A 23,304-nucleotide genomic window follows, 5' to 3' on the forward strand; every position below is an offset into this window, starting at 1 on the left:
AAAATCCTTTTCATCGTTTTTTTTTATTTTTTTTAAATTTCGATAGCTTATTTTTTTAACTCCAAAACATACATCGTCTAAAGCTATTCAGGGGCTGGAAGTGCTCATAATACAGAATATTAGGAATATACTCAAAAAACTATCCCGATTCACGCTATTGATCAGTTTTTAAAATACTATTTCCATAAAGTACAATGTGCAATAAATTCCAATATGCGAATCTTTTTCTTTCAATTAGAAATTTATGTTAACTCGAGCCAGGAAAATCAGCCTACCTTCTTCAAGCAGTGGGGGACAAAATTTAAAAGAGGTTTTTTTTTGCGTACGGATATTTGGCATAACTCAAAAATATTTGTGACAAATGTTTTTATGGAAGTTCGTAACTTCCCACTTTGAGAAAAAAGGTGGAAAATCTATTGACATAATTTAAGTCATTATGAAGCTTTAAAAACAGAGTACAAATTTCCGATCCCGAAAAACAAGTTTAGAGATCAAGTTTCAGTAAATAATATATGCCATCTTTGAATTGCAATTCGGAACTCCAGCTGCAGCTTGTAACAGGTAGCAAAATTAAGAAATTTCATTTATTTCTTAATTCAATTTAGCGTTAACTTTTATTAAAACTCCGTGAACGAAGATATTATTTTATCGAGAGATTTAGAAGAGAGAACCCACCGTATAATCACTCACAAACATTTCCAGCCGACCAGTACTCAAATTTGCCGCCGTCTTCTAAAAAGCTTTTCCACAAGTGACTGTGTCCTCGCTTAGTCATTTTAGCCGCCGCAATATTAAATGAGTTCTGTTGCCTAGCGCGGGCGGCTATTTTCTAAATTTGGGGTTTTCTAAATTTGATATATGCAACACCTTTAGAGGGCGATGACCGTTTGGGATGCTTTGTCCGTGTATGAATCTGATCCAAAGAGAGGGAAGAAGTTCTTCTTTTTATTCTTATAATTTCAAATCTCAGCCGAACTTCGATTCTCAATTTTCGTACGACGCCTCGGGATGGGCAACCGAAAATTTGAGTTTTGAAAAGAAATGTTTTTTCGGAGAAAGTCGTGACTTCGAGAGTCGGCACGAATTTCGGTTTTGAAGAAATGTATGGACTCGCTATTTTCCTTTGAGGGATTGATACCTTGACTCGTCCATTTTGTCCTAGTTTGTGGTAGAGGCAGGACCGGGTACTATAATCCGCGAGTCGTGTGCTCTTATTAAAGGTAGAGCTTAAAATGTGAATTTTCTACCCTTTGGGTTTTTAGTGGAATTAATTTTATCGTTTTCCCCCCGTAGTATAGTGAAGCATTCGCCAATAAAGTGCTTCGAAAATCATAGGATTTTTCTTTAAAGTGTGATTCAGAAGATCCTTAGGTAAAATAATGCGGAAAGATATTAGTGCGAAGCGTGTTCTAACTCTACTCCCAAAAAGCAGATTCAGATCACACTTCCGGTACTGCATATCACCGACTCGTGACAAAACACGCCAGCCGAAGCTCCACCCCTACAACAACGGTGGTACGTTCAGGCGGAATAGCAACCGTTACCCCTGAGCGGCATACGCAAGACGGCTTCAGTTTTCGGCTCGACGACTACGATTTTCATCGGGACGCCGACGGCATCGACCAGACCTCAATAACGACGTCGACATCCGGTGAAGCACGCTGGTGAATCCACTGGCGGTTGTAACCGTGCTATGAGCAGCAGCAGCATCATCGGCAGCAGCAGCATCGACAGCAGCACAGCAACGGTAGATTCGATGGGTAATTAAACACCAAGCCCCATGAATCTCTAAGAGTGAGTACTCACATTTGAAACAATTATCCATGCGCATGTGATGTAACTTGATTGGTCCCTAGACATATATTTTCGCCACCACCTGACAGCCTAGTCGTCAGCGTTGGTGCTTTACGATCCAATGACTTGAGTTCGAATCTTGGATCTAGACCAATCATTTTTTTCTGCACTGAGTTGCTTTTTTTAAGACGGTTGTCGTTATTAGCCGTCAAGTCCATGGCCGGCCAGCAAACTACTGAGCCGTTTTTTTGATTAGAACACGCACTACTTTTCCGCACCTGAGTTCCAGCTAAAAATAGAACAAATTAGGTAGCTCAGAAGTTAATTGGGGGAAAATCTGCAGAGTAGGCCGCACCAAGGGTGCCGAGTTATAAATAGAAGCTAGCTAGCAAGAAGGAGTTGAATCCCGAATACAAGATTGTAATAAAAGTTGTATAATGGAAATTATTTTTTTGAATACAAAACTCTTTTCGTTTTTCTACCGATAAAATTTAGTTTTACTGGAAATTTTAGAGGAAGGGAATTCACATTTCATCGGGCGTATTTTTCTTTTGAGTTGGGTTGGCTCCGATGTTTTCCAACCTCCGTTTCTTCCTCCAAAGCAATCTAGGATATCCCGGTCAGAAGAGGTTGACCTATGATAATTTTGCGTTACTTTCCAGAGTTTCTCTCTTAGCCAACCGAACATTCATTTTTCTCAAATTTTTTAAATTTTCCACCGAACATTCTGTTGGCATCGATCAACTGTTGAGGATCCCAGGGACAGTTGGGGGCTTAATCTTATTTGGGTTAAAACTAAGGACTATACCCGCCCTGCGGATAGGTCTCATAGCCGGGCAAAGCAAAACAGGTGGAAGATCTCCCTCTGGGGAGTGGCGCATAAATCGGCCACTTACCTACCCCTTTTAAAAAACTCCCCCAACCGAACCGCCTCCGGTTACATTTGGCGCCCAACACAGGCTCGAAAAAATTTTATTTTTCATGAGTGATTTTCTTTCGTAGAAGATATAAATTTTGGAAACAATTTGTTTTTATTTGTTATTTATTTAAACTGTTCTCTAACATTGTGTATATAAATTTTTTCTCGCTTCATATTATATAAATAGTTTCATTACCCTAAGATTCCAACTCAGAATTTGAGTTGATAATTATCGCACCTTTATGGTGAGAAACGATTTCAAACACGGAATCACATTATTTTTTTTTTGCTTCAAATCTCTCACACAATTTTCATTTAGGTTATTTCTAGTTTTCTATTTACAATTTTCTTTTTTCCATATTTTTTTAAATTTTGTTTTAGTTTCAAGTAGCGTAGTTACAAATTTACCTACATAGTATATTAGTTTTTAAAGTTTACTTAATTCTTTTGTTGTTTCTATAATTTGCTTCATTTGGTTTTGCTACATTGATTGTCAACCCCTAATCTTTGTCACGAAAAAGTACTCAGATTATTTTTCGTCATGGATCGATTTCCGTGCCCGGAGCACTTGAGCACTGAAGAAGTTGATTATGAGCTAGAAATTCGCGGACGTCTTGGCGACGTAGCCAAGAATTTAGACCTGACAGGTAAACAACGGTTATTAAGAACAATGTTTAGGGAAGATTCGAGCGAGAAGAGAAATTTTCGTTCGTCGGAGTCAATTTCACTAAAATACTACGATATTGCTAACGTGATCGATGATATTATACAATCATGCGCACGGAAAAGGATAGATGGAAAAAACGAATCGCGTTTACTCCATTACTGGTATCGCACGAAGCGTTGTCAGGCTGCTTCAGAGGATCAACGAAAAATGAGAAGGGATCTTATACGTAGGATTGAACATTGCATGTCCGCTAATAGGGTCCTTCTCCCTGGTACGCCAATCAAAGAAAAGATTAAGGATTTGATAAAACCTAGCGAGCCGGAGCAAGAAGCTGAACAGGAACCAGCGTGTAGCTATTCTAGTCCAAAAATGCGGCCTATTGTCAGGTCAAAGTGGGAGGAACCAGATCGCAGCGATAACATGTCTCAGAAGATCGCAAATTTAGAGGGGAAGTTAGACAACGTTCTACGTTTTCTTAACAGGACAGTCCAGGGTAACCAAATAAGGTCAGAAGCTTATGGTCATACAGATTTGAGTAGCGATGAGGACAGCGACGAAGAATTTTACCAGCGAAAGCCTAGGGACCGTTCGGAAGAGGAATCGAACTGTAGCAGGAATTCGAGGAGGACAGTTGGTTGTCAGCATTCGCGGTATCAAGAAAGGCGTAGAGATGAGGGCTGTAGGGTTGAAAAATGGAAAATACGATTTTCCGGAGATCAACGTTCGATAAGCGTAGAGGATTTTCTTTTTAAAATAAAAAAAATTGCAGAGCGAGAAAATGTTTCCAGACAGCAACTGCTCAGAGACATTCACTTGTTACTGGAAGGGCCTGCGTCGGACTGGTTTTTTACCTTCGTAGATGAAATCGAAAATTGGGAACAATTTGAAGGGAAAATCAGGTATCGTTTCGGGAACCCTAACAGAGATCGAGGTATCAGGCAGAAGATTCACGAGCGGAAACAACATAAGGGTGAGTCTTTTATCGCGTTTATAACAGAAATTGAAAAGTTCAACAAAATGTTGACCAAACCAATGTCTAGGAGAAGGAAATTAGAATTGGTGATGGATAATATGAGGCCGCATTACCACTCGAGGCTAACTACCGTCGAAATTCGGAACCTTGATCAATTAATCAAGTACAATCAGAGAAGCGATGCTGGCGACGCGCTCAGGCACCAAAATTGGGAGCCTCCGAGACGCACGGTTAATAACATCGACGTTGAAGGAAGCGATACCGACAGTGAACATTCATTTTCAGTGAATGCAATCAAACCTCTCTCGTCGGTAAATGGGCCGCAGAATCCAAGGGATCAGCAGCAAAAAGAGCGTGCGAATTTTAAACCTCGAAGTCAGCAAGCCACCGCACAGACTTCGCGAGATGTGGATCAGCGAAACGTGGACCATTCCAATTGGGTTTGTTGGAACTGCGAGCAAAGAGGACATAGTTGGAGGGCCTGCACAGCACCGAGAATTGTTTTTTGTTTTGGATGTGGGAACTTGGGTCGAACAATCCGAAATTGCGAGCGATGTGCAGCCAGATCTGGTCGCAGATCGAACGAACCTCGTCAGGGAAACTAAGAAAGGGATGCATCGAAGGGAATGCGATTATCCCTCAAAATGTCACCATTCCCGAAAATACCGATTTTGACCCCTTACTTCGAATACACCAAATCCGAATAAACAAGAGTAATTGCCCTCACATTCGGGTGAAGGTATTCGAAACCGAAATAGATGCGCTTTTAGACTCTGGAGCTGGCATTAGCGTGACTAATTCTGCAGCTCTTGCCAATCAAAATGGACTTAAAATTCTCCCAGCTGCAGTGCGAGTAAGTACTGCTGATGGCACCGAATACAAGTGTCTTGGGTATGTCAATTTACCTTACACTTATAAAAATATTACCAAGGTTATTCCAACAATCGTAGTTCCACAGATTTCAAGGGAACTTATTCTCGGCACCGATTTCTGGGAAAGCTTCGGGATAACCCCGATGATCGATACTGGGAACGGGCTAGAAAGGATTGAGACGTTGGAAGCCGGAAAAGATCCTTCGTTGTGTTTTAATATTGAACCGTCCCCGGAGCTCCCGAAACTTGGTCAGGACCTGACTGACGAAACCCTAGATGTACCAGCCTTCGACACACCCCCGGAACCGGTTCCAGAGGCAGTCGAGACGGAGCATGATCTAAGTGAAGCGGAGAGGGCTGAGCTGATCGAAACGATTAAAGCTTTTGAATTTACGGCACCTGGGAAGCTAGGGAAGACTTCATTCATCCAGCATGAGATTATTCTCAAGGAGGATGCAAAACCGCGCAATCAGCCAGTATATAAATGTTCGCCGTTTATCCAAAAAGAAATTGACGCAGAAATTGAACGTTTTAAGGAACTAGATGCAATCGAGGAGTGCTATAGCGAATGGACCAATCCATTGGTCCCAGTCCGGAAATCGAACGGGAAAATCCGTGTCTGTTTGGATTCCCGACGCATCAATGCCATGACAGTTAAGGATGCATATCCCATGCAGAATATGCAGGATATTTTTTTCAGATTGGAAAAGGCTAAATATTACTCGATTATTGATCTTAAAGATGCCTACTTTCAGATCCCTCTGAAAGAGGAAAGCCGGAACTACACTGCATTCAGAACATCCAAAGGTTTGTTCCGATTTAAAGTTTGTCCTTTTGGTCTCACAAATGCTCCTTTTACGATGTGCAGACTGATGGCAAAAACATTGGGATTCGACCTGCAACCCCATGTTTTTGTCTATTTGGATGACATCGTCATTGCGACAAAAACATTAGAGGAGCATTTGAAACTATTACAGGAAGTAGCCAAACGTCTAAAAAGAGCCGGTCTAACAATATCGTTAGAAAAATCCCGTTTCTGTAGGAAACAGGTCATGTATCTCGGTTATCTGTTAACAGAAAGAGGGGTTTGCATTGACCAAGCTAGAATTCAACCAATTCTAAACTACGCTCGTCCAAAATGTGTCAAAGGCATAAGAAGGTTGATGGGATTAGCAGGATTCTACCAGAGGTTCATCCCTAACTACAGTAAGATTACTGCACCAATAACAGACCTCTTGAAAAAGGATAAGAAAAAAGTAACTTGGACAGTAGAAGCAGAAATAGCATTCAACGAGTTGAAATCCGTCTTAACTTCCGCACCTATCCTAGCCAATCCGGATTTCACGAGGCCATTCACAATCGAGTCCGATGCATCGGAGAATGCTGTTGGAGCAGCTTTGGTTCAGGACCAAGACGGGGAAACTAGAGTAATTGGATACTTTAGTAAAAAGCTGAGCGCTACCCAACGAAGGTATTCAGCCGTTGAGAAGGAATGTTTGGGAGTTCTGTTGGCAATAGACAACTTTCGACACTACGTAGAGGGTACCAAGTTTAAAGTTGTCACAGATGCCAGAAGTCTTCTTTGGTTATTCAAGATAGGAGCAGAATCAGGGAATTCGAAGCTACTTCGATGGGCTCTTCGGATACAATCCTACGATATCGAGCTCGAATACCGTAAAGGTAAGAACAATATTACCGCCGATTGCCTTTCCCGTTCAATCGAGACCGTAACCGTTATCCAACCAGATCCAGAATATGAGGAGCTGGCAGCAGACATTCTTGCTGATCCTGTTCGTTATCAGGATTACAGGGTAAACGATGGAAAAATTTTGAAATATGTTCCAAACATTAACAAACAAAGTGACCCGCGGTTTGCATGGAAGGAATATCCTAACTCATCTGAACGTAACATAATCATCAAAACGGAACATGAAAAAGCCCACTTTGGGTACGAAAAAACTTTAGCTACGATTAAGCAACGGTTTTTCTGGCCGAAGATGAACGAACAAATTCGCAAGTTTTGCAGACAATGCCTGCGTTGCCAGACGAGCAAAGCTGGAAACACTTATGTAACCCCACCGATGGGATCACAAAAACCAGTGGAATATCCCTGGCAATTTGTTACCCTTGATTATGTAGGTCCCCTTCCACCTTCTGGTAAGAATCGCCACACCTGCCTTTTAGTTGCTACTGATGTATTCAGTAAGTTTGTATTGGTTCAACCCTTTCGCCAGGCAAAAGCAGAATCGCTAGTTGAATTCGTAGAGAACATGATATTCCGACTATTTGGTGTACCTGAGATTGTCCTGACCGATAACGGATCGCAGTTCACCTCTAAACTATTCACAGACCTCCTAAAATCCTATCACGTTAACCACTGGCTAACACCTGCCTACCACCCTCAGGTGAACAACACGGAGCGCGTGAACCGTGTTATTACAACAGCCATCCGAGCTACTTTGAAGGGGGAACACAAACATTGGGCTGATAATATTCAGGCCATCGCGAACGCCATAAGAACAGCAGTCCACCAGTCTACAAAATACAGCCCTTATTTTGTGGTGTTTGGTAGAGATCAGGTTTCTGATGGTAGCGAATATTCCCGGATCAGAGACCATACTAAAACCGATGCACAAAGTCCTAACGAAACGCTCACATCACGAAAGAAACTTTTCGAAGAAGTCAAAAAGAATTTGGCGGCTGCGTATAAGCGTCATGAAAAAACCTATAACCTTCGATCAAATGCAAAATGTCCAGTCTATGCTGTCGGAGAGAAAGTCTTGAAAAAAACATTCGACCTTTCTGATAAGGGGGCAGGGTTTTGTAAAAAACTTGCACCTAAATTTGATCCTTGCGTCGTCAGAAGAGTATTAGGATCTCACTCATATGAGTTAGAAGATTGTGAGGGCAAACGATTAGGAGTTTTCTTTGCAAACCATCTAAAAAAGTTCAACACTCAACCATCAGATGCAACAAACTAAGATAGGAACCTACAGCTATGTCACTTTTTCCTTAGAAGCAACAAAATCTCATAAAACACCTTTGGGGTAAAAACTCATTGATCTCGGTACTAGAAGACTCAATTACAACCTAGTAGTTGGTTGGATTTCGTTGATTCAACTAAATAGTAAAGGACTTTCTAAACGATAGGTTGAGTTGAGTAATGACCTACAATTAAGTACTGCATAATGCAGGAATACGATGGCCCTAACTTGAAGTCGCTGGAAAAGTTGACGTGAAAACGACTTCCTTTTCACTCGAACCAATTTAGAGGTATTAAACATCCCAAAAGAGCGAGCTCACCAATACTAAGTTTATGAAAGAAACCGTAAGACGAGGAGAAACTAACCGAAGAACGGTAGTATTGAGTCAGAAGACCATAAAAGATCACAGGACTAGATGGAAGAACATTTCCCTGAGGGAGTCGAAAGAATAATTTCCGATGATTCCCATAGAAGTCAACTCGTATGTGAAACGCGCTAGTCCTGGATGATGACCTGATCAGAGTAATATTCGATATGAAGTTTAAAGCGAGTCCGTTCTAGCAAAAATAGCATACAACGAGAAAAGCGCGGATGAAGAAGTTATTCGGGAAACGAACGAAAGGAAAAGTTCAACCTGACTTCAGTCAAAACGATTCAATTATGCAAAAACGCATAAAGCCATGTAAATAGTAATTTGTAAATTTTGTAGATTAGTAGTTAGTATTTTGGTTCTACAACCAGGCCTAGTTCATAATTTCTAATTTTAGTTTTCTTATTGCTAGTGTTAGTTTTTCTTATTTTAAAACTCACGATTTACATCCATCAAGCCTTCATTCAATAGTTCCATCTCCATGAAAGATTAGATCCATTCACTCCAATAGAGCTCCATTCAAGTTTTTCTCCGTGCTAGTTGCCTTCATTTAATATTGTCCAACATTTTCCACCAGCACGTAGAGCTAAAAGACTTAAAAAAATGTTAGAGAATGCAAAAACAGGGTTCAAATTTGTTTAGAATAGGTTGGATTAATTGATTACTTACTTGATTCATTTTCACCTTCTTCTTATTTTTCTTTTTAACTTTTATTTTACTGGTTGTTCCGTGAATGATTTGAGTGTGGACAGTCGTCTTCCCGGGCAAAAGTCAGAAATCCACTAAACATGCCGAAAAGAAAATGCAGTGATCCAGCTCCGAACGTTTTTCCGAGGAAACGCCTTGATTTTTCCTCGCATTGATTGGCAATTTCCCCACGGAACCAGATTGATGGAGGAGAGCAATGATCCAGCTGGAAAGAAAGAAAAGACGAAATTTTTCCTACTTACTCAACGATAGTCGATACAGATTTATGATGTTTACTCTCCTAAGGACCATGCAAGACGCCTGTGATGGAATTTGATGAGGAAAAACATGATTTTTCCCGGTTTTCACATAATTCTTCCGAGGTAAAAATCGCGACGGACTGAAAATCGGAATTTTTTGTTTACGTTTTGACTGACATTTCAATCGCGCGCCTGAGTGTCTCGTGAGTTACCGAGTTATTGTGACGGTGGGTCACATAGTAGAAAAAGTTAAATACTTTTTTTCGCAACATAATAGTTTGCGTCAAACGTTTTTTTTTATTCAGTTGCGATTTGAGTTTCTTCGAGTTTTACTTGATAGGTTTAACACGTACAGAATAATAGTTGAGTCTTTGGATAGGGAAATGTCAGTACTGGGAAAGTATTTTCTAGTGTATTATCTTCTAAACAAAGGCAGACCATTAAGGTTTTGATGCTGATTTCACAGGATTCTTAGTTGTTATATTGAGGAGTGAAAGATGCAGAATACCGAGTATTATTTTTCAGTTAGTAAGATTATCCCATAGATCTTAGGAAGTCCTGAGGAATGGGCTCTGGTCGAATTAACTAGTTCTTTTTATAGGAATGTTACATGAGGTGTAGTGATCAAATTTGCAGTAGAAAACTACGGTGATCAGCTTTATCGAATGTTGACACGATTGAGGTTTTATTTTAATTCACGAGCACGAAAGGTCGTCCAAGAACAGTTCTGTTATAATTTACTGAAGCAGTGGTCAATTCGATCTATGAAGTCAGATAGTTCGATTATTATTTTGAAGGCAAGCGATTATTACTTCGGTCGAATCTTTGAATAACCGTTCTTAAGATTAATTTCTTTTTCTGCTGGAGACCGGAGTTGCAAAACGCTGATGGTCAGTACAAGTGTAACGATTCTGCTGCATCTTGTAAACAGAGGAAGAGTCGATCTTTTAGATTGATGTTGACAACATATGACCCCAGAATAAAGGTTTTTATTAATGGTTTTCAATGCGACCTTCGAAAATTTGATTGAATTTAAACTTGGTTTAATTCAATCAAATTTTCGAAAAATTAGTAGGGAATGATGTAACAGGTAGCAAAATTAAGAAATTTCATTTATTTCTTAATTCAATTTAGCGTTAACTTTTATTAAAACTCCGTGAACGAAGATATTATTTTATCGAGAGATTTAGAAGAGAGAACCCACCGTATAATCACTCACAAACATTTCCAGCCGACCAGTACTCAAATTTGCCGCCGTCTTCTAAAAAGCTTTTCCACAAGTGACTGTGTCCTCGCTTAGTCATTTTAGCCGCCGCAATATTAAATGAGTTCTGTTGCCTAGCGCGGGCGGCTATTTTCTAAATTTGGGGTTTTCTAAATTTGATATATGCAACACCTTTAGAGGGCGATGACCGTTTGGGATGCTTTGTCCGTGTATGAATCTGATCCAAAGAGAGGGAAGAAGTTCTTCTTTTTATTCTTATAATTTCAAATCTCAGCCGAACTTCGATTCTCAATTTTCGTACGACGCCTCGGGATGGGCAACCGAAAATTTGAGTTTTGAAAAGAAATGTTTTTTCGGAGAAAGTCGTGACTTCGAGAGTCGGCACGAATTTCGGTTTTGAAGAAATGTATGGACTCGCTATTTTCCTTTGAGGGATTGATACCTTGACTCGTCCATTTTGTCCTAGTTTGTGGTAGAGGCAGGACCGGGTACTATAATCCGCGAGTCGTGTGCTCTTATTAAAGGTAGAGCTTAAAATGTGAATTTTCTACCCTTTGGGTTTTTAGTGGAATTAATTTTATCGTTTTCCCCCCGTAGTATAGTGAAGCATTCGCCAATAAAGTGCTTCGAAAATCATAGGATTTTTCTTTAAAGTGTGATTCAGAAGATCCTTAGGTAAAATAATGCGGAAAGATATTAGTGCGAAGCGTGTTCTAACTCTACTCCCAAAAAGCAGATTCAGATCACACTTCCGGTACTGCATATCACCGACTCGTGACAAAACACGCCAGCCGAAGCTCCACCCCTACAACAACGGTGGTACGTTCAGGCGGAATAGCAACCGTTACCCCTGAGCGGCATACGCAAGACGGCTTCAGTTTTCGGCTCGACGACTACGATTTTCATCGGGACGCCGACGGCATCGACCAGACCTCAATAACGACGTCGACATCCGGTGAAGCACGCTGGTGAATCCACTGGCGGTTGTAACCGTGCTATGAGCAGCAGCAGCATCATCGGCAGCAGCAGCATCGACAGCAGCACAGCAACGGTAGATTCGATGGGTAATTAAACACCAAGCCCCATGAATCTCTAAGAGTGAGTACTCACATTTGAAACAATTATCCATGCGCATGTGATGTAACTTGATTGGTCCCTAGACATATATTTTCGCCACCACCTGACAGCCTAGTCGTCAGCGTTGGTGCTTTACGATCCAATGACTTGAGTTCGAATCTTGGATCTAGACCAATCATTTTTTTCTGCACTGAGTTGCTTTTTTTAAGACGGTTGTCGTTATTAGCCGTCAAGTCCATGGCCGGCCAGCAAACTACTGAGCCGTTTTTTTGATTAGAACACGCACTACTTTTCCGCACCTGAGTTCCAGCTAAAAATAGAACAAATTAGGTAGCTCAGAAGTTAATTGGGGGAAAATCTGCAGAGTAGGCCGCACCAAGGGTGCCGAGTTATAAATAGAAGCTAGCTAGCAAGAAGGAGTTGAATCCCGAATACAAGATTGTAATAAAAGTTGTATAATGGAAATTATTTTTTTGAATACAAAACTCTTTTCGTTTTTCTACCGATAAAATTTAGTTTTACTGGAAATTTTAGAGGAAGGGAATTCACATTTCATCGGGCGTATTTTTCTTTTGAGTTGGGTTGGCTCCGATGTTTTCCAACCTCCGTTTCTTCCTCCAAAGCAATCTAGGATATCCCGGTCAGAAGAGGTTGACCTATGATAATTTTGCGTTACTTTCCAGAGTTTCTCTCTTAGCCAACCGAACATTCATTTTTCTCAAATTTTTTAAATTTTCCACCGAACATTCTGTTGGCATCGATCAACTGTTGAGGATCCCAGGGACAGTTGGGGGCTTAATCTTATTTGGGTTAAAACTAAGGACTATACCCGCCCTGCGGATAGGTCTCATAGCCGGGCAAAGCAAAACAGGTGGAAGATCTCCCTCTGGGGAGTGGCGCATAAATCGGCCACTTACCTACCCCTTTTAAAAAACTCCCCCAACCGAACCGCCTCCGGTTACAAGCTCTCATTTCAAAGTTGTTGGTTCTAAACCATGATGAGGTTTGATTTAGAAAAATGCTTACAAAAATCTAAATTTGGATAAATAATTACAAATTACATTTATTTTTGCAAGGTGTAGCAATGCACACCGGGTCAGCTAGTATGTTATAAAAAATTCCCCTTTACCAGTCATTTTGACTGGTCACGGTCCGAATAGGTATATTCAATTTGCCGGTCCTTCTAGTGTTAAAAAAAAGTTTCCTCCTGTCCTGGAGTACACTTAAAACAGCGACTTTATGAAGAATATTTTATAAATCTTTCATGAAACATTATGAGTTGCTCCACAACTTTTAAATGTACCGATTATACGCTTTCCTCATTGTTTTGAAGAGTGAGTTACTTACATAACATCAAAAATGTTTTATTTACTTACCAATTCTCTTGGTATTGAAGCTGGTTTTTCAACACTGGTTCGACACGAAAAAACTCGTACAGGCTTTTTTTTCCTTAAAATTGTTCTTTGTTCCCCTTTGGCACGAACATCGGTTGTACTTTAAAAAACACCAGAGTATAACACAATTCTACACAAAAAAAAAAACACATATTTATAAACCCAAATAAGCACGCTGTCGATTTTTCGATAAAGATAGTTTATCGCCCAGCCAACTCTTGGAAACCCGGCCTGGCGCCCTTGGCACTTTCTCCAAGCTTTTGCAATAATAACGGAGTGGAATTTTATGAATCCTTCGCCTTCGTTTCGTTATAACAACCCAGAACCTGCGACACGATTTTCAGTATTCCAAGGGTGGAAAGTGTGCTACGTAGTGGTTGGTTTCGTTTATGAAAGACATTCCCGGCGTTTTTTTGGGGTGGGGATCTGATGGTGGGTGGTGGAAATGTTTTGTGAAGATATGTCGCGATGGATAAAACCAAAGAAAACCCCTACAGGGTCAGATGTCTGTCAAACTCGTGTGGGTGGCAGAATGAAAGCAGTTAGGAGTTACCGCTTAACTGGTGATGGTGTGTAGGTGATAATGAATGTTTCTTGGAAAACTATAATGAAGGAATGATTCTGGTGCAAATGATAACTGATGAACAATTCGGTATAAGTAAAGGAATGTATTTCTGTATTCTTTTTTAAGCATAAAACTAAATTTGGAAATACATTTATAAAAAAAAGTTCATAAATAACAGCTTCTTACCGATTTGATGAGTCACATAAAAGTTCCTTTCAACTTCTGCATCGAGTACATAGTACTCAAAAGGATTTACTAATAATTCCTTCAAAAATTATTTGTTCAGACAGAGTAGAACGTTGAAAGCAAGCTAATAAGTAAGTTTCAATTTTTTCATCTCGAAGCTAGCTGAACTATGACAAACATGTCAGTCTAATTTCCAGGGTTTCATGTAGCTTTAAAAAAAGTGATTGGGTATGATTACTTTTGCTGTACTGCATAACTTTTTTCTAGTGCTGCTCAATCAAGTCTTCTGAATTTTAAACCTGAAACCGAAAAAAAGATCTAAAATTCCAATCTGACGCCCGAAAACGATGTCTCTATTTAAAATCAAAATCTATCCGATAACGGGATCCTGAATCTGTGTACTGTATCTGGAGCTGAACTCTTAAACTTAAAACTGAATCTGAATCTTAAGTTTTCCGTATCGAATATGTTTTCCAAACAAACTTGAGACTCGTTGAGCGATCCGTTAGAGTTAACCAAATGAGCTGATATTTGGCATGATGTTGAGTCCGACACATAATCCTATTTTTGGCACCCTATTTATTTTACATATTTTAGGGACATATGGACAGAGTCCGTCATCCGAACTACTTAAAAATTCTCTCTCTCTCTCTCTCTCTCTCTCTCTCTCTCTCTCTCTCTCTCTCTCTCTCTCTCTCTCTCTCTCTCTCTCTCTCTCTCTCTTCTCTCTCTTATTGAGATTATCCCTTTAAAGAAAAAAACCAACTTATCTTCGCTACCGAATCTACGTCTAATCAGTATATTGAGTGCCCTATCAAAAGTTTCCGAACGAATAATGAAAAAACGAATATGTACGTATCTAAACCTCAACAACTTAATAACTGAGCATCAATCTGGATATAGACCAGGACATAGTTCAAAAACAGCCATGTTTAAAGTAAGCAACGATGTTTCAAAATTCATAGATGAAGGCCATAAAGTTCTTCTGGTGCTGCTCGATTGCTCGACGACATTCGATACAATTTCTCATGAAAAACTCTGTAGAAAATCGAACATAAATTTCGATTTTCAGCCAACGGCTATTGAATTGATTTATTCATATCTAAAGAACCGGGATCAGGCATTGTTTAGCAATGAAAGTTTTTCTAGTTTTCTACCAGTCAATTCCGGAGTGCCTCAAGGATCCGTATTAGGCCCTATTTTCTTCGCTATGTATATAAACAATTTACCAAGCATTGTAAAATATTGCGCCATTCATTTGTTTGCTGACGATATTCAGCTGTATATTAATTGTAAAAACTAAAACAAACTGGTTAATGAACCAAGATTTGCAAGCTATAAATACGTGGGCAAAAAATCATCTGATGACGTTGAATGCATCCAAATCCAATGCCCTTTTGATAACACGAACAGTGCACAAATAAACCTTTCTTACAACAAGGAGATAATGAAATTGTTTTTTCGAACAAGGTTAAAAGGTTAGGATTTATCGCTGATAGTAGATTTGACTGGGATAACCACGTATTGAACCAATGCGGTAAAATTTACGGCTTGCTTAGGAACATAAAGCTTAAGTCAAATTTCCTAAACCAGAACATCAAATTAAAACTTTTTAAAACATTCATTTTACCGTATTTCTGCAAGAGCTCTCGACCGAAAAAAATTGCGCTTAATTTTTATGTTTGTTAACGTCTTTAACTCATTTGCAACATAAGTTGTTAGGATATTCGTTTTACAATTTAAGTAATGTTCGGTCATGTCTTATCTATAGACTCGGAAACTACTGAATCAATCATCGTCTAAGTTGGCGTTTGAGGGTTTTTGGGCCGGAGATGGTTTCTATAATAGTTACAAACCCATCCGACTTAAGGGAGGGGGGGGGGTGGTCTACATACATACAAAATTCACATAAAATATGACACAATTCATACAATTTGTTAGTAATTTTCATCAAATTTTCCACACAAACGTGTTTGGACATCATTAAATGACTTATTATGGTGGTAGACGGGTTTAGATGTACTTTGACCAATAATTGTATTTATAAATATTTTTGTAGGAAAGGGGGGGGGGGGTTATTACATATTCGTTGTAAAATATATCAAAACTCGAACAATTTTCAAATGATTTTGATCAAATCTGGCACATGTTAAAGTTCTTTATGTCATGAGATTATTTGAAGATTTTTAAACGTTTACCGTTACTGTAAAAAAAATCTTCAAAAATATAATTAAATACGAACAGTTTTGAAAGACTCTTTCCATTCAAATAATAAGGGCACTCATCTATCTTCTCTATCTGTATCTATAAAAATGAATGTCTGTCTGTCTGTTCCCTATAGGCTCGAAAACTACTGAACCAATCAATTTGAAATATGGTAGGTATGTAAAATACTTTTAAACCGCTCCAACTTGAAGGAGGGGAGCTCTCTTACAAAATCAATAAAAATATAACACAAATCGAACAATTCCCGAAAACTACTGAACCGGTCGACTTGAAATTTGGTTTGTAGCCGTATTCAAGAGCGAAAATGCTTACTATAATACTTTCAAACCTCTCTGAATCTAAAAAGAAGGGGCTCTCATACAAAATTTCAAAACTTTGACAGAATTCGAACAATTTTCAGAAACTACCGAACCGATTAATGTGAAATTTGGTGTGTAGCCGTTTTCAATACCGGAAATGGTTTCTAGAATTTATAAAACCCTTGCAAATCCAGAAAGCGGGGGCTCCCATACAAAAAAAGACAATACTTTACAAAATTTCAACAATCCTCGAAGAACTTTTGTTCAAATTTGATAAACGTAACCGTTTTGACATAATGAGATGATTTATTGAATTGACAAATAAGTTTTAACATAATTTAATGGTATATTGTATTTACAGACGCTTCCCATTTTCACGAATGAAGACTCTCATATTCAACAAATGTAACATACATATCATTATTAACAAATTCAATGTCTTAGTGTTCTCATAAAGTTTGGCACACTTTTTGATTATGTGCGAATTTGACTGTTTAACTCCTCCCGCACCAAAAGGGGCGATTTTTTTAATTCAAAGGGGTTTTTATTGTTTTGAAGATCCCTCCTATTTTTTTTCTAAAGGGTGGCTCCTTCAACCTACAAACCTTCAAGTTACGTTGAGACTCAAGACAATTTAGGAACTCAGGTGCCATGAAAAATAGTTCGCTTTTGAATAATGTTGAAATTTAATTTGAAAGGAAGTTTATTTTGATTATTATAACTATTATAACTTTAACGAACTTAATTTTTTCCATGGAAGATGTGGCAAAGCACACCGGGTGAGCTAGTGTTTCATAAATTCGTCACCACTAAATATCCTTCATCTCTTTTCAATATGCTCCAACCCTTGAACGGCACTAGGGCGCGAAATTATATGGCCTGGCTTCGACCAGACCGAACTGAACGCCATGAGAAAAATTTAAAATTGCAGATTTTGAAACTCATGTCATTCGTTTGAGAGACCAAAACAAGTAAATTTATCCACTGGGGTGTGTTCCTCGGATTAAAAACTATCAATTCTGGTTAATAAGTTTTACAGATTTTGTCCAAAGTTGAAAATATTAGTACATTAAACTAAAGTGTCTCGAAAAACTGTTGATGGCGTTCAGTTTGATCTGGTCGCATCCCGACCATATGATCCCCAATCATACAACGTCTTTTTAAAACTGCACATTTTTTGTCAAAGTGTTGTTCTTTGGAATTTACTACCAAACCCAATGAAAAATATTCCTAATTTAAGCACATTTAGAAAGCAATGTTCAACGTTATTTAACTAGAAGAAATGTTGATTGTAGACAAAACAATCATTCTATAAGAGATTTAGATTAAAGTAATGAGTGCATTCCTTCAATACGATTGCGCCGCTGTGGCAAAATGAAAAGACGCTATTTTGAATAAAAATAAACTAACTAAACTTGGAAAATCTTGCAATATTTTCGCCACTAAGGGAATACGTAAACTGGATCGGTGTACGGCTTCTCGTAAAAGATGTTGCTGCACATTTTGAATTATTTACTTTCAGCTTGGCTCTGATCGTTAACTTAGAGAACACAATTACATCGTTCTGAAGTTTTCTACAATCTTATATCCCTTTTACTGGCAAAAGTAGTTTCACATCATCTGCGTAAATCAGCACGAAAGCATCCAAAAGAGAGTCCGGCAATTGTTCATCAGAAGAAATAAAAGCAAAGGTCCCAAGTGACTGCCTTGAGGCACTCCAGAAGACGCTTCAAAGGGTGCAGAGCACACAGAATTGACAAACACGTACTGATACTTATCCACCAGATAAGACTTGATCCAAGGTAAGATGTTTCCTGCAATACCAATTCACGCTGATGCATCCAAAATTTCGTTGATTCGTGATACATCGAAGGCCTTCGACATGTCGGTGTAGATTCAGTCCACTTGGAATCCCTTGCCCATCGAATCTAATACAAAGATTTGTTACCACTGATTTTTTTTTGAAGAGTCCGTTCTGATGGGGCGAAATTCTATTCTCAACCGCTGTATATAGCCGGTGATACACCAACTTCTCTTTTTTTTTTGACAAAGCAGATAATATTGCTCCCCTGTAATTTTCTGCAATATTTCTAGATCCTTTTTTTGAATGGGGGTCACTCGCGACTATTTCCAAACAAAAGGGGAACAATCCCGAATACAAAGGACTAGCCAATTCATTGCTGAAAGCCTTTTAATATCGTGTATGACAGGATCGATGGGCATTTCGTTTTGAAAAACTCAGCAAAAAGCTGCGCTGTACTTTGTGAGTGCGTCAACATGTTGTTTTGATACTTTACGATCGTTTGTTTATTTTTCTTTTTCGAGATAACATATTTCCATAATTGCTTTGGGTGGGACTTAATTTCGCGTTCGACTCTCAAAATGTACGCTGAGTAAGCCTCTCGGTGGCTCGGTGGGCTTCTTTGAAGATTCCGAGGATCACTTTGTAATTTTCTTGATCATCGTGTAAATCATTCGATTGTATGAATCCTTTTTTCCTTGCTACAAAGCAACAGCAGATTTCTATCAAACCATTCGGGAAATTCCCGCTCTGAAAATTTGCGTAATGCTATGGCAAAACATATATCGTATAACATTTTGTAGAAAAGCAACACATAATCTTCAAAGCTTATCCATGGCATGTGTTTTGAAAAGCATTGACTGATTTCAAATATTGAACTACTTGAACTACTTTCCAAAGAAGATTTCTCTTCTTGATACTGTTGCGTGAGCGACAGATAGAGGAATAAAATTTTCCGATTTCTTAAAACGACCTTTATTTAACAGTATGTACGTTTATTCGGTGTCGTTAATAAATTCCTTCAATGATAAAATTTGGTACAAAGAAATTCCTACAATAGTTGCCACATTGTTAATGATTTCTTTTGGTTCGAAAGGTTCTTATAGTTTAGTGGAATAAATGACTTACGTTTAGTTTCCTTCTGCCTAATCTGTGCTCGCAACTTGGGTAGCACGTGTTTTGTAGTTTTGTATGCTTTCGTGTAGCACGTCAGCTGGGAAGATTAGTTTAGGTTAGGTTACAATTTATATATGCTGTTGTATAAATTTACCTGATTGGTACAGTTATTTTTTAGAGAATGTTCCTACCACTTACAACTGCTTGTAGCTAATCTAACTGACTAAATTAGGGAAATAAGAATTTACAAACAATATTTGCTTAAACGTTTCACAATTTTACCTCGGCACACAATGCACTCGCACACTTGCTCTGCTTATGATTTTTCGTTAGTAAAGACCTGCGGTTACTTTGATCACATTTCGTGATTCAAAATTCTGATTGACGGCAAGTGGCGAGGTGGCTATTAGTGAAAGGTGCTTCACTCCGGACGGTTGTGACAGATACAATAAAAACTTCAAAACAATAAGATGGAACAGAGAGGACAAGCAAAAATAAAAAGGGATGGAAAATTCACGAAAAATTTTTAATTAAAGTCTTTTTCAAAAGTTGAAGGTTCTATAACATGTTTTTTTTTTGTTTTTTTTCTGTACAGAACTTTCTGTCGAGAGCGTTTTCTACATGTTTTTAGGGAATATGTTTTAAATTGAACTTTAAAGTCCAAATGAAATAACTTTTCCTTTCCAAAAATATGCGTTTTTCGATCGTAGTTCAAAATTTTCAACCAAGGAATATTTAAAGGAGGTAGTGCCGAGGCAGCCTTGCTTTAGTATTAGTACCGCCTGTGACGTCACTGTTGCCAATAATCTGTGAATTTATATGGAAATTTTTCCTTTTTTATTAGCAATTACAAAAATTTGAAGATTTTTTCTACTTTGAAGGCACACAATTCTAGAAATATTATTGTTCTTCAAGACTGATACTAAAAAAGTTAAATGTAGTAGTTGTTTTTCTTTAATTCAGACGATTGAAGTTGCTGAGGTATCCTAACTCAAATTGACAAAACTTGATGATTAGTTCAAAATTTTGCTTATAAATGTTGAAATCAGTTAGGTTTGAATTGTTGATAAAATAAAATAACCAAAAATAGTATTTTTCGAATCCAACCACAATCTTTTATTTGAATTTAGTAAACCAAAGTTGCAATGGTTTTATTGGGGTTAATTGTTCTAAATTAGTAATTCATATGGTACACCATGTTAGATTCAAATCATGACGATGAGGTGCACTGCCATAAACTACCAATCAGACCTTTTGAAAGGGGAAAATTATTATTTCTGCACGTTTCACATAGAGCATGACTGTGCATTCAATAACAAATTCAAGAATAATACACACTGCAGTTTATTAAACACAAAAAAACCTCATAGCACAATCAACTAGTAACCTTACAACATAATCCGAATCAAATTGGATTTTAATTTAGTTCTTTAATGTGTTTAACTTTGAAATTTTGGGTTCTACCAGTATAAACCTTCGACAGCTTGGCAACAGTGACGTCACGAAAAAAATCCAATACGGCTCTCGGCACTACCTTCTTTCAATATTCCTTGATTTTCAACTGTTTTTTTACGTTAAAGTGACGTTTCTATGATTTATTGCAATTTTTTTATCTGAGAAAAAAATCTCAGTACATATATGAAAAGGAACGTCCGAGCATTCGTTTTTTCGCGACGGAAGGACTGTCCAAATATTGTTTTAAAAGTAAAAAAATACCTATTCTAAACGTTATTTTGGTTAAGAACTTTTTGGTCGGGTCACCCTTTTTGCGCAGATATTTAAAGTTATGTACCGACTATTACTGTTTGCCATTTGCAAAATTTCGTTTTTAAATTTAGGTTTTCCTTTAATATTTGTTAAAGTTTTTTCTTCTGTAAAGTGAAATGACAATAAACCCGCCACTAGCGCAATTGTTCCAGCGTTGCTAATCATCCAACACACAAACTGTAAGTAGGTACTGCTAGGTAGGTACTGCAGATAATTGGACATCTCTAGATGTTTGTATAGCTATCTGTTTGTCCACCGCATTCGGAAGGGCTGCTGCTGTTGCTGGTTAGTATCCAGACCTGCTAGCACTCTTCACCGACGAAAACCTCTCACGCTTTTCATCTTCCAACTTCCAGGAAAACGCCTCATTAAAGAAACCTAGCACAAGAAGGTTCTCCAGTCACACCGGTCTGCGTAGAAGCATTCCACGTTTCATAATACCGTGGGATATTTTCGCACATTGCTTCGTCGGAAAAGCGCACCAGACTTCCCACCGTAGGAGCATTGAAGGAATTCACTATTATGGGGTCAAATTTTTCGATCTGTAAATTTTTTTATAATTTTACAGCCTCGAACTACTGGTCAGTTCAGATCACATGCTACTTGAATTGTATCGATTCTATGTAAATAACACTTTGTAATAATTTCTTTAACATTTTTTTAGGGATGGATGCTTCACGAATCTTCCAAATCCATCCCACTAATTTGGTTACGAAAAATTTTCACACACGCCTTCTTAGGCAAAATTTTCACCCGGAAAAAGTTCTCCGGCAGCACACTTGTAATGACTTTTCAAACTCCCCCTTCGATTTTATTGAGATCTTACTTCTGGTCGAGAACACTTATTCCATTCGTTGGAACGTAGAAAAGAAATTTGGATGTATGCAGTAAAATTTTCCACATCAATTGGTACAATTTCACTTGTTTTTTTTCCGATTTTATCACCTTTCCCTATCGCACCACGACTCCTATCCTGGAGCAGAACCGGACGAATGGCGGTTCATCCGTCTTCACGGCGCACAAGGACTGTTTTGCAAAAATCGCCAAAAATCAGCATGGCTCACTCACCGTGCCCAAGCACTATTAAACATCAAAACTCGAAAGGCGCTCTTCTTCTCACATATTGGTAAGCGAAAACTCTCCGGGTTTCTGCTCATCCCTCCCAAAAATACCACCCTCTGGCAACAAATCCTTGTGGGACGGGATGAGGATGGAAATGTCCTTCTCCCGAATAACGTAACACTGTGCGAGGACTAGACAGCTTCAACACGGCTTCGAATCTCGTGACTGATGTGTGTAATTATTCCATCACTACTTCCGGTGTTTGGTTCCAAACTATTCTTCCAAAAATTAGTTAGACCGTTTAAATAATATCGATACTTGAACCGGTCCCACATACATACATCACTGAGTCACGTATGTGGCTTGTTAATTCATGCGAGCACAGAAAAGGAACAACAGCGGAAAAATTCTGTTGTCCGCTAAACACATCTGTGAAAAATAATATCTATAGACAGAAGTAGAGTCACTCCAATCCAACCGAGCGTTACGTTGGATGATCCTTTTTTCGGTCCGGCTTTTGTCGCGTTCAGATGAGCACTGACTGACTGACTAGACTGGGTTAGGGGGACCTTCTCCGGTGTGGTCAGGTCGGCAAGTTTATGGTACGCGATACGCGTCACATTAGGCACCGAGAGTTGCTAGAAAGGTTACTTTTGGTGAATTCTAAAATCGAGAACGTTAAACTCGTTATTATTTTTTTAAGTTATAACTTTTTGAGATTTTGGTTTATTATATACGGATAAAGGGTGATACGGTCAAAATTTGGTCAATATCAACTTCACGTATTTCTTTCAATTTTGCATTTAAAAAACCTGAACACCCCTCATTTCGAAGGTGTGTGTGTGTGTAGAATGTTGCTCCTATTTTGATTTTGGAATTCACTCTTCAGTTGTCAAAATGCCGTCCAAGAAAGAAGAGCAGCGTATCAAAATTTCGCTCGCGCATCGCGAAAATCCGAGCTACTCGCACGCCAAGCTGGCAAAATCGCTAAAAGTTGTCAAATCAACCGTTACAAATGTAATTAAAGTGTTCGGGGAACGTTTATCGACAGCCAGGAAGT

General features: G+C 38.7%; 1 protein-coding gene across 5 annotated transcripts in view; it reads right to left on the bottom strand.

The window, feature by feature from the left end:
* LOC129748160 (uncharacterized) overlaps positions 1 to 22,777 on the bottom strand; it is a 61,563-nt gene extending 38,786 nt beyond the window's left edge. Inside the window, exons 1-2 of one of the 5 annotated variants that reach the window (XM_055742674.1) lie at positions 22,128 to 22,776; positions 13,205 to 13,352 (exon numbers count right to left, since the gene is read on the bottom strand). The gene's annotated coding sequence lies outside the window, so the exon portion shown is untranslated. Of the gene's footprint in view, positions 1 to 13,204; positions 13,353 to 19,427; positions 19,452 to 22,008 lie in introns of those variants that run through there. The other 4 variants (XM_055742673.1, XM_055742676.1, XM_055742675.1 and 1 more) reach the window with 4 other exon arrangements.
* Positions 22,778 to 23,304: the final 527 nt, after the last annotated feature.

This window comes from Uranotaenia lowii, chromosome 2 (assembly GCF_029784155.1).
Source record: "Uranotaenia lowii strain MFRU-FL chromosome 2, ASM2978415v1, whole genome shotgun sequence".
In the NCBI taxonomy this organism is placed as follows: Eukaryota; Metazoa; Arthropoda; class Insecta; order Diptera; family Culicidae; genus Uranotaenia; species Uranotaenia lowii.